A 12375-nucleotide genomic window follows, 5' to 3' on the forward strand; every position below is an offset into this window, starting at 1 on the left:
TTTGCTAGGTTTCATCCATTGTACTTGGTAATTATTCAGTCAAGCCACGGTTATTAAAAAAAAAACACAAAGCAAGTGCCATTAAATATTAATATAGCACCAATAAGAAAAAGAAACATTTAAACTACTTACACTAAAACCAACCAACACACTTCTTTCTTACTAATATGGATCTATAATAGTTTACATTTAACATAATCTTAAAGGTCCCCTATTATACTGTTTTTCATCAATATATTATAGGTCTCAGATGTATACAAAACATGTCTCTGAAGTGTTTGGCTCCAAACACCAAACAGATCATTGTAGCATCCCATAATCCCCTCTGTTTCAGCCCTGTTTCAAAAGTGCTGATTCTCTGTATGTTACTTTAGATGAAAACAAGGAGCCCTTCCCCACGCCCCTCTGAGAGATTTGGTTAAAAAGAACTCAATGGTGCTCTAGGAGGAGATTCAGGTGATAGGGGCGGGGGGGTTATTGGCTAATGGTTACACAAGCCAAAAAATCGTTATGACATAATAAATTGGCCAAAATCTGATCAGCTCATTTTCAGCAGGTTTTTATATAAATTGACCAGGACAAAAAGAGAGAGAATCTTTTTTCCTGAAACTTTCAGAATCTCTTTCCACAGAGGGGACACATGTGTATGTATAAAATACATGAAAAAGAGGATTTTGCATAATAGGTGACATTTAACATAGTCTCTGTTTCTTTTCCTACCAAGAATTCTGCCCTTCGTTTTGGAATCTTAGGGAGGTTATGACCATCTCAGATATTTTTGACCTTCACGTCAAACTGTGTAGTTTGATCATGGTGTGAATAATCTCCCAGTGTGTGAAACTGCATCATGACTGAGTGCAGTCCTTTGCCAGCCAGGGTTGTGAATTTGCCATGTGACGCTGTATGGTAAATCTGGTAGTCATATATGTGCAAGGATGGGAAGTGGCGCTCTCTCTCTCATCTCAACTCACTGCCTTTAGGCTGGCTGATCCATCTGTCAGAGTCCTGCAAACCCCCAACTGAGGCAGGATGGATACTCGTGTAACACTTCTGCTTGAGAGTGAGAGGAGGGTCTACCAGGCCATCGTTGGAAACATCCCATCTGGATTGTTTTGGTACAGAGGAAGACTGCACTTTCACTTTCAGACATGGCTCCCTGTCAAAGTAAAGGAAGGAAAAGGAGGTTGGTTGATTGAGAGTCAACCTTTGGAGTTGTTGATTTGCTGCTGAATGACAAATGGACAGCAGAGTCCTGAGAGAGGACAAACAGGGGCCGTGTGGCTGTTCATATGTAACTTCACTGCCAAACAAAGGGCTCCTTGTCACTGCGACTACAGTACATTTCTGTGGATAATGCCAAAGCACATGTGAAAACACACTCACACACACACACACGCAGGCTCACTCCGCCTGGGGCAGGCAGAAGCTATAAATCAAACAAATAGCATCACAGCCTGGCGAAGGAAGCATTCCAACAGATAAAATGCTCTCCCCCACAACAAAGCCACACTCACTGCGTAATTAATTGCAACAAATTACCTCTCCCTCTCCCTGTCGGCCCCCACCTCGCCTCTTTTACGGCACTGACAAGCGCACTACACGCCGTGCGTTCGCGGGGTGTGTGTATGCGCACGCGGCGCACACTCCTGCGCGCATGGTGGCACCGGTGCCCACACACACATACTCGGCCTGCACCCTTCATAAGTGCTTTAATGTGGCTTATTGCAGTGTGCGGTCCCCTTAGCCGTGGAAATATTCGCTTGACGGATGTGCTTTGTCGCCGGCGCTCCCCGGCGGAGGGCGGCTGTCAGGGAGGAGATGATAACATTAACAGGGAGGCAAGGCGATGACAAATGCCTGTTATCAGCGAACGAGGCCGGTGACAAATCGAACGGCAGCGCCCAGGCAGCCCCGGCGCGGCGTAATAAAAAAGAAGATGGATGGCACACCCAGGCAGGGCCCGCGTTAATGCGATTTCCACTGCTCTCCCTGACTCCCAATTAAGGCTGGGAGGGAAGGAGGAGGGTGGGGGTGAGGCAGAGAGAGTGTGTGGATGAGAGTGTTAGAGGGAGCATGATGTGAGGTAGGGGTAGAAATGTGAGGGCAGGAAGGGAATGGGTGCAGTCAGTGGCATTATGAAGAGGATGGATGTCACCGAGGATGAGGCACGAGTGACAGGAACAAAGTGGAGGAAGCCTCAGCAGAAGATGCAGCTTTAATTGTCTGCCGAGCCCATCTGCTCCCCGCCTCCTATCCCCTTTTACTCACATCTCAATCAGGGCCATTTCTCAGAGGTGTTGGGTTTGTAATATGTCATTGCGGCCAGGTAATGAACAACACCTCCCTCGCTTTGCATTGACAGCTTGACGCTCCTTGATTAGCCATCAGGTGTGTCAGCACTGGATCGAAGTATTTAAAAAATTGTCCTGCATGCTCTTGTGGTTCTCTATTGGCTCAGGATTCAAGGGCTGCTCCCTAAATCAGCTCTTATAAAAACAGAGCTGACAGACAGCCCATGGCTTACAGGCAGACAGAGCTATAGAGATGAGCTACGACTCTGAGCCGGGATGACTGTTCCAACTAATCCTGTCCAAGGACCCAGATGTTATCTCTTTGCTAAAAGGATCAGCGCAGGATATTGAGAAATCGCCGAGGGATGGTGGGGGGCATCTGCGCCCCGAATACCCAAGGGCTGCTGTTTTGTCACTCTGACAGTGTTTTATAAAAAGGCTGAGGAAGCTCCGAAGACTGCAGAAACGAGGGCCCATATATCTCCTGCTATTACACCCAGGCTAGGAAGAGAGGCTTGAAATGACAATGAAATATAGCCCCGGCCCAACGGGAGAAAGAGAACAGGGTCTAAAGAGGGACGGCTGAGTCTCCTCAGGAGCCTGCAGGGGCTGTGCTCCAAATCAGAGACAGATGCACGGCAGTCCCAGACACTAACCCTGCACAATACTGCAAGTACTCAGAGGTGAGGAGGAGAAAATATGTGGCTCATAGAGAGGAGTCCTTGGAGAGAACATTCTCTGTGAGCCTCTGCTGATATTAGTCTGAAAGAACAAGGAGAAATTAGAGCCCCGCAGGAGGAGAGGAAGGGAGAGGAAGAGGGTGAAAGTCCAAACTCGGCAAGGACCCCTGCATCATTAAGTTGTCAAGTGGACGGGAGGCCCCGAAATATGACTTGGAGTTATGGCTGGGGCCGGGGCTGATGATATAAGAATTACAGTACATGGATCATGGCCGGATCGATAGGTAGACAAAGTCATTATGGAGGGGCTAGAGTTCAATGCCTCCCTGGGGCTGCAAGCGGGGACACAGGGCTTACATTTATCACCATGGCAATGTGTAACACACACAACACACAGGTGGGTAGCTGTGTAGTTATATTTGCCCTTATTTCCAAAGCTATCCGTTCCAGCTGTATTGATCGGGCTGCAGAAACAGACCTCTGCATGTGTGTGTAGGTTTGGCATTTATTCACCAATGCTTTTGTGAAGGATGTCCGCCTATATGTGTGTTTACAGGTAAGCTAAATGTCTTGGTGCAGGCACATCATTCAGCGGCCAACATTTGTCCTTCCTGGCTCTCTTGTCTTTGCAGCAGAGGGATGGGGAGCAGGAGCAGGGCAGCATCGATCCTCTCTGTGCCGAGATAAATTAGGCATGAAATTAAAGCTCCCATCAAAGGCCGGGGCCGGCACTGTCACCTGATCCAGCACTATTTATACTCCTGGGAAATGGCGATGATGATGTCTCCATCACGCTGATGATAACAGGACAGAGAGGAGAGAGGGAGAGAGGTGGAGAAAGAGAGTGTCTCCCCTCCATCCGCCATGCCACTGACCTGCCATCATTTATACTGCCAGGGCCCAAGTGCAAGGTTAGCGCCAGCCCGAGCTCCCATAAATCACTGCTCTGCTGGACGGAGAGAGGCCGGGGTCGACGCCTCTCGCAGCCAGCCTCTGCTGATGAGAGAGTATTTATAGATCAGGAGGGAGAGAGGAAGGAAGAGGAAGGATAAGTGGCTTAAAGGAATACTTCACCCACAAAATGACCATTTGTATACCGATTACTCACCACGTGTTATCCTGAGTTGAAGAAAACGTTGCTTTTCTTGCAAGCCTCCATGGTGAATGAAAAATCCGATTGAAAAAGTCTTGATGAGTTTAAGGGAATAGATCAACAGCAAAACTATCTGTTTTCCAACTCTCAAACAACTTGTGCAGTATAACCCAAGTGTCATTGATTCAGGTGTATTCTTACTACTTCTTAAATTAAACTACTTTGCTAAAACTTCGCTATAAAACACTTTTGCCTTCAATGGATTAGAAGTGTGCTAAGCATTATATTGTTTAATGAGTGTTTTAAGGTTTTAGTGAACTTTTAAGTGGATGTTTTGATATAGTTTTGCTGTAGTTAAACATAGCAATCTTTACTTTAATGCTTCAAGAATATTCTCAGTTTTTCTATTCTTTGTTTAGTGTTGAATGCACGATAGAAAAACAAAATGTTCTTCACAAATTCAAGGATACACAGGATAAACACATCGTCATTTTAGGGGTTAAGTACTACTTTAAGAGAACATGTGCTCACAGATATAAATATTCAAGGAAATAATCTAAATGCATCAAATCAACTTTAGTGCTGATATCAAGTTAGAACATAAGCTGAGCTGTTTAGCTGCAGTAAAATGAAGTCAGTGAGTCTACAGGAGTTATAGAGTTGTGAGGAAGTCAGGAGACAGCAGGGGGAGCCCACCGCACATTACACCCCATGTGTTGGGTTTCCTTCACCCTCACACACTCTGACTTTTATTTAAAAAGGCAAAGTTGCTTTTTGTCCTCTACTTAAGACATCACGTTTAAACAAGACACTCAACCTGCAAGTCACTCACAAGTTCAAAAATGTCCATGTCAAATCAGCAGCTTTAGACACATATTTTATCCAGACACATTGTGCTAGCAGTCCCTGCCAGGAACAGTGTTTTGACAGCAGGACAGCAGGACAGCGGGGCCCCGCATGGCGCTGTAACGACCGGGGGACAAAGGTTGTCCAGGCTAAACACTGGTTACGGTGAACCACAAGATGACGGGTTGTCTCTCAGTCTCACTTTTTTTTGCATGCTGCTGGTGTGCCGCACGGCATCCACCTCTCCAGCAAAAATAAATGTTGGCTTTGTGCCAGATTTTCAAAGAAAAAAATCACTTTTAAAAAGATTTTTTTCAGCATCACAGCTGATTCTGTCATGTGTGGTGAAACAGTGATTCGATAATGACTTAAAGAGCAACTTGCAGGTTTTTTTTTTACTACATTTATGCTCAATCTTGCCTGAAAATTACAATTAAAAGTGTTAATGCAGGTTTTGATATGTTTTACAAGACATAAGGGCAGGAATTCAGAGGAAAAGGAGCCGTTTTGAGCTCTGCTACTAAAAACTGCTTTTTTTTAACTTCATACGTCAAACGCGTCATATTACGTCACATGGGCGAGCAACTTTCTCGGACTCGTTCTCTGCCCAATCCGCGGTAGTAGTTTGTAGTTGGTTTGAGTGGTTGTGATTTATTGGGCTGGTATTTTTTCGATAATTTTACATTGCATTTCACCATTTGTAATCATGGTGAGCTGGAGTTTGTGCAGGTTGCACAAACTCCAGCCTGTCAGGGCATCGAGTCCACAGTTTCCCTCACGGGAAAAGGACCGGAGCTAGCTTTCGTTCCTGGGTCCGTTGTGCATCCACCTCCCTGCAGCACATACTCTCCACAGCTTTAGCAGGAAACCGTATTACATCTCTCTCCCCCCCTTCGCTGCTCTCTCTCTCTCCCCTCCGGTACACAGCACCGTAAGACGTAGTGTGGAGTTGCATTAGGTAACGTTGTGGTGGCTGTACTGCTCCAGCCGTCTACTTTGTGTTTGTTTCCCCCTGTCTGTGTTGTTTGTGTGGGCGTGGTGGCTGTCACTCCTGGCTCCCGGCTCAACCTCCACTCACCTGCTGCAATCAGCTGTGCACCCTCCCCGACTACACACCTGCTTTCCATCAAGCCGTTTACAACGGCATATCAACGGAGGCTCCACAACCTTTCTCCGCCAGATCGTCAAGTATCAGCCGTATCTCGCGTCTCCCCTCCGGTTCTCCCCCATGTTACGTCACACGCGGGAGGTCACGTGCGGAGGCTTTTTTATGCGGAAGTGAAAATGTCTTACTAAAACGACGCCAGATGTCACTGTAGTGTGTATTTCTGTATATTTTTTTGAAAATCTAGTGTATTCATCATAGTGTCTCTAACCTTCAAGTTGCTCTTTAACGTAGTTTTTTTATTCAGTCTGAAAACCTTCAACAATTACACGAATTGTGAAGGGATTTCCGTATGCAGTGTTTGAACAGGGGCAACAGAAGCCTGGGGATTAGAAAGGAAGGCTTGTGATTGGTTCAAATCCAAATTGGCTCAGTTTTGGGAACATAGTTGGAAAGTAAATTTACTTGGATACTGTACAGTGTACACCCTCAAAATACTGAGTAATTTTTCATATTAACTAGTTATTATTTTAATTACGTTGTTATATTCTGAAATACTTTCTAAAGATGCCTTGATGAGAGAGAATTATTGTATATTTAAATTTATAATCTATCTGTGGTAACTTTACAGAGTAAACTACTCAAACTGAACTCATATAATGTATTGCTAGAGTGATAGCAAAGGATAGAAATGTGTTGGTGGGTTTTTTTAAACAAAACAAGAGAAGATTTGAAAATAAAATCAACCAATTAATTAATAATGAAAATAAACCAGTTGCATTGCAAGGATAACTGTATTACATGTTATGGAGTAATCTATGCAAAGCTTCTCTACTTTTGAAAATTAAGTAAAGTTTACTGTAGAAACTACATTCTGAGTGTTTACCTTTAAAGAAGTGTTACTACATTACATTGTGTTTTTGATTTGTTTTTTTGCTTTTTCACTCAACGAAGTGATAAATTACTCAAAGAGCCTTCAATAAAAGCCAATAAAAGTATAAATAGATTATGCATATGTATTTCTCTGCTATACACTCTTATATTGTATTGAATGTACTATGTCAATCACAAGACAGCACCCCCCCACCCCAGACCACGTCTCCCATTACAGCCTCCCCACCCAAACACCCCTCCTCAGGACATGAAGGTCAGTGTGGCAGATAGCAGGGGTGTTTGATCGATAAGCACCACCCTCCCCTCGGCTCACTGACAGCTCCTGTCAAGTGTCCAGCAGGGCACGTATCAAATGGATCAACCCTTTAGCCCCCACCCCACCCACCGCCGCCTGCCCCCCACTTTAAAGGAGAACTGTCACTAACTGCCACTGTCACATACCAGTCAGGTGCTTTCAACGCACTGATAATGTGCCAAGGAATTTCACCAGGACTGTTATCCCAACTGTAAGGTGGGGGGGAATGTGTGTGTTGGGAGGAGAGCTGTTGAAAGTTGGCCGTTATTATGCGAGTGTGTGTGTGTGTGTGTGTGTGTGTGTGTGTGTGTGTGTGTGTGTGTGTGTGTGTGTGTGTGTGTGTGTGTGTGTGTGTGTGTGTGCCCTTTCTGACCCTGTTTTCATTTCAGATCAAGCCACTAGAATATAGGATTATTCTGCCTGTTTGATTGATTTTACAGTTTCTCTTCTTCTGTCGACAAAAGTGCCCGGAAAGACTCCGTCCTGCAAGAAATCATCATATGTGGAAAGAAAAAGTGACTAGTTGAGATGAGTTACGAGGCTGGAAAGCTATACTTTTTTTCAAAGGGAGTCCTTGTTAAAAGAGACCTGCTACTCTCTGCATTTCACCAGAGGAGTGGTGCTCCTCCTCTGTGACCCATATCACAGATGTTGGAGGTGGAAGAGTCCTTTGTGTGAAGTCTGAGAAATCTGTGTTGGTGTGTCCTACACCATCCACAAGACCCACATTCTTAGGTGCTTAACACATCGACGACTGTGTCCTTAAACTGAGACGCAGCAAAGCGGCCTGCAGGCTCACAGAGTTGGTGTGTTTGTGTGTCTTGGAGTGGGGCGGGGGGGTTTAAAGGAGCGACAAGGCGATAGTGTCGCTGATTGACACGTGAAGAGCGACTAAAAAATGCTCCCCTTTGGAATGCGACAATCTCCCACCGTCCCGTGTTGCTCTGCGTCCGACAGTGAATTGTTAAAAGCATTCCTGGCAGTTGGGGTGAGGGTGAAAAGAGGGTGAAAGGAGACGGTCTGGTGCTAAAAGAGGAGTTTGTTTACCCCCAAAGAGGATGAACCGTATCCTCAAAGGCCTGAAACATAATCACACACAAAAGATAAAAGATGGAGGACAAAAAAGGGATGAATATTTGAGCTTGTGTCTGAGCATCTCTGTGATGTTACTGTCATTCTGAAAGGCACAGACAATCTTCCATCCTTTCTCTTTAAGAGCTAGTCAAGCCAACATTTGGGATTTTTACTGAGGACAGGGGTTCAAAAGACCCTTGGTGGTCCCTGGGCTCCTGCGGTCGCATACACCCCCCACCCCACCGTCGCAAACCCACCCACTGAGGCAGGCAAGGTTGTGGTGGTCGCGCTACGGGGCAAGGGCCTTGTTGGAGCGGCAGGTTAAACCGACCACACGACAGTGGCAAAAGCCCCCCGCTTACAAGGTCTAATTGGTTCCACAGGTTGCAGACTACAGAGGAAAGAGGGGAACGGGGCAGAAGAGGAGGGTGAAAGAGGGGGGGAGGGAAGAGTAACAGCAGGGAGTAAGAGACAGATAAATGGGAGGAGGAGAGAAAAAGGAGGGTACAGGAAAGGAGACATCGGGCATGAAGAGTAAAGCAAGCCGCGGGGGGAAACGCAGAACACAGATAGAAATCAGATAGATGGAAAACACAGAACAGAGATCAAGCTAGAAGGGGAAGTGAGGGATGAGGAAGAAGGGAGAGATGGAGAGGTGGAATAGAACATACAACTACATTATAGTAACATACAATTGTTGGGTTTTGCAGTGACTTTTACTGAGAGCGTTAAGGACTGGACTGGATTAGGATTCATTGGTTAAACGCTGGGCAGTGGTCATCCTAAATGGTTGCCATCTTGGCTAAATAGCAGATGGGAAGGAACAAACAAACTTGGTGTCGGGCGAGGAAGCTGCAGCAATTGCAGTTGCTCCAGTAGATACAGGAAAACATTAATGCAATTGTGAAAAATAAAAAATAAATGTTAGTGGCTGACAAACGTTGTTAACAGTAAAGCTCGGTCCGGTGCACAACAGCAGTGTTCAATCACAGAGAAAAGCATTGTTATTCAAACATTTAATAAGTACGTAAACGGTGTAAACAGCATACTATGTGGTAGTGTACAGAAAGAATTGTCTAAATGTTTGTAATATTATTTGGAGCCATGCTGACTGATCTTCAGTGTGTGTGGCTGCACAGCTGAACTTTGAGCTAATCCTAACATGCACACATGTACAATGTTTACATGCTCATCTTTAGCAGGTAAAATCTTAGCCATGTGCGGCGCTATGTTAGTTTAGCTTGTTAGCATGCTAACATTTCTTATAAGAACTGAACACAAGGTAGTCTACCGCTGAGGCGGATGGGAACGTCTAAAAGCTAAGTGTTGGACAAAACAAGACAAAAAAATTGACTTGATGACGGTTCTATGAATAGCTAAGGGATCACCAAATTATTACAGTTTATCCGGAGAGGGAAATGTAATGCAATTGCTAATTTCATGGCGGCCTAAGATATTAGGCTGCATAGCTTTGGATTATCAATATCTGTGAAAAAATAATTAGTTTTTAGTTCTTAAAAACAACAATCCATATATGAAAAGAGGTCTATTTTTGGAGTGTCTTGTTAGTGGTCTAGTTACAAAAGTTAAGGTGATGATGTTTTCCTGTGCCGGCATGTCAATCCCAAAAGGGGAAATTGTTTTTTTAACTCGCTCCCCTCCACAGGAGGTCAGGGAGCAGGGTCAGCAACAGAGCGGCATCCCACCAGCAGGACAACTACTTGTTGTCATTCATGGAGGCTTGAACATGGGCCTCTGCATTCAAGGTAACACTGTCTGAAACCCATTAAGCCTAAGCAGACTTGGAATTCTTTCAAATATTTCTACAATTCTACATAACAAATGTGTTTTGTTTTTTTTCTCAGAAAGTCGTATGATTTTGGATGTTTACTTACAAGAAAGTATATAGTTACTTATTTACTCAATTATTGACTCTAACCTGATAAAGTCATCTCATAATTTGTTTGTATCTTTTAGGAGATGAAAACTTCCCTAAGCAAAGCCCACATGTGAAATTGCACTATATTGCCTGTTATGTGATTTTTTTGTATCTTGTTAGATTTACATTAATTTTCAGCCTATGACAAGAATGAGTCAGGCCAATAGCCAGAAAACCACAGCACAAAGCCTTAAAGCTGTAATGCCATTGAGAAGTAAAATCTGGAACTGTTCAGCAGATGAAGGAGTGACTTTGTGAGTCCTCAGAGTATTTATTTATTTTTATACCCCCTACGAGTCTGTATTATTGGTAGTTATAGAGCAGAAAATGGTATTCCCAGAAAAATCACCCTGGGTGCTATCACACCACAGGAAATCTTACAAGTCATTTAATCTAGTTAGGGCTCTTAAAATATTATTTTCCTTAAAAAAGCAGTTAAAACATCTAACAAGGTGAAGTCATTTAACATACTTCTAATGCAAATACATAAAATGCTTGAAATGTCTTGAAGAGTGTCCTTAAAAGAATACCTTTATGATACTACAGGAGCATTCGGCTGGTTTTATAGTATTATATTGTTTCTTATTTCAGCTACATGTCTGAGACACCTGATACTGTGCTGGGAATACGTAGAATTACCTGACTGGTATACTTCATGTTTTGGGAACAATATGATTTTCCTGTTATACACTACTTTTTATTGCAGACACCGTCACCGTGTTGCATAGTTTATTTTTTTATATGGAACAGGTCCAATTTTACATCTCCATGACATCTGTCCTAGACTGTCTAGACCATAGTAATAACACATATAAATTCCTAAATTGACTGGCATTCCCATTTTATGTAAATTGATCTGCTGTGTGCTTGCCAGGAAGGAGTGAACAAGATCACTGACACTTCTCCTGTTAGACAATTTATTTGTAGGATTCACTAAGTATAAATGTTCCAAATCCTTGTGTTTTTGTACATGATACTGCAGCTGTAAAAATTGAGTGAAAAGTACCTGTGTCATTCAAATGCTTCAATGGCACTCCTCTCAGCTTTTATCTACTAAAACATCCATTCAACAAAAAAACATTGTCAACTTCTTTCTGCCAATTCCTTATCTCTAAAGCTACTAAATGGGTTGTTTTCCGAGCATGTACACCTTCAGCCAGTACAGCTGCAGTTAAGTAATGTCATGGATAAACTATTATGGTCCAGATGTTTTGAAAAGTATGCAACACAGATGTTAAATGGTGTATTCATAGATGTGTTATGAATGTGTCAAATATCTAGTAAATGTAAGCCTTTACCACATCTTTTAAATTAAAAAGAACTTGAAATAGTGTAAAAATCTGGTTTCTCAACTATGTGTCTTGACTTTTAACGGGTTATTGGACTCTATCCCGACACATTTATAAAGAGCCCAAATCCCACCAGCTATTCAACGGAGTAATGAGAGCAACTCTGCAACCAGGTTGTTTTAACTTTAACAGAAACAAAGATTTAAACATTAGTGAAAAGGCCAGTGTGGTTGTTTTAACTAAATACTCCTACACCGCGTTAGTGCTTGGTCAGAAAAGGAATCATTTCTGAAAATTAGATGAATAGATTGATACTACTTTCATTAGGATGACCATATGGGAATACCACAAATTCGGGACTAAGGTTTTGGAGTTCAGGTGGGATCCAATATTTTTCACATCAAACAGTATGATAACAGTAGTATGTTTTCCTTGTTTGGTTCTCGTAAAATAGCAATAATACACAGGTATTTCCATCACCAGTACCCCCCTAGTATCTGTAATATGGTCTTGCTTTTTTTACGTTTTCCGGGACGCCAGGCTCCATGTCAGCGAAAGATGACGATTTTTCACTCTACAAAACATCCTGTACACAGCTTGAGAGAACTACAACAGCCATTATTCAAGAAGGAAACAGAAATAACAGAGGCCTTATGTGGCAATACCAAAACGTTCATGACAACCAGGACAGCATTAGCGATTTGGCACAACTTTGTGTAATGGGACTTACCATATTTTTCTAAGGCTTCTGGTCATGCTAAGTTCTATGCTACCGTTAAAACTGATAGGGCAAACAAATAGCTTGGCAATCCATAACAATTAATCAAAATCCAAAACACATGTTTTTACTGGGGGATTATTTGTAGAAC

This window comes from Notothenia coriiceps, unplaced genomic scaffold, assembly GCF_000735185.1.
Source record: "Notothenia coriiceps isolate Sejong01 unplaced genomic scaffold, NC01 NC01_scaffold00001501, whole genome shotgun sequence".
In the NCBI taxonomy this organism is placed as follows: domain Eukaryota; kingdom Metazoa; phylum Chordata; class Actinopteri; order Perciformes; family Nototheniidae; genus Notothenia; species Notothenia coriiceps.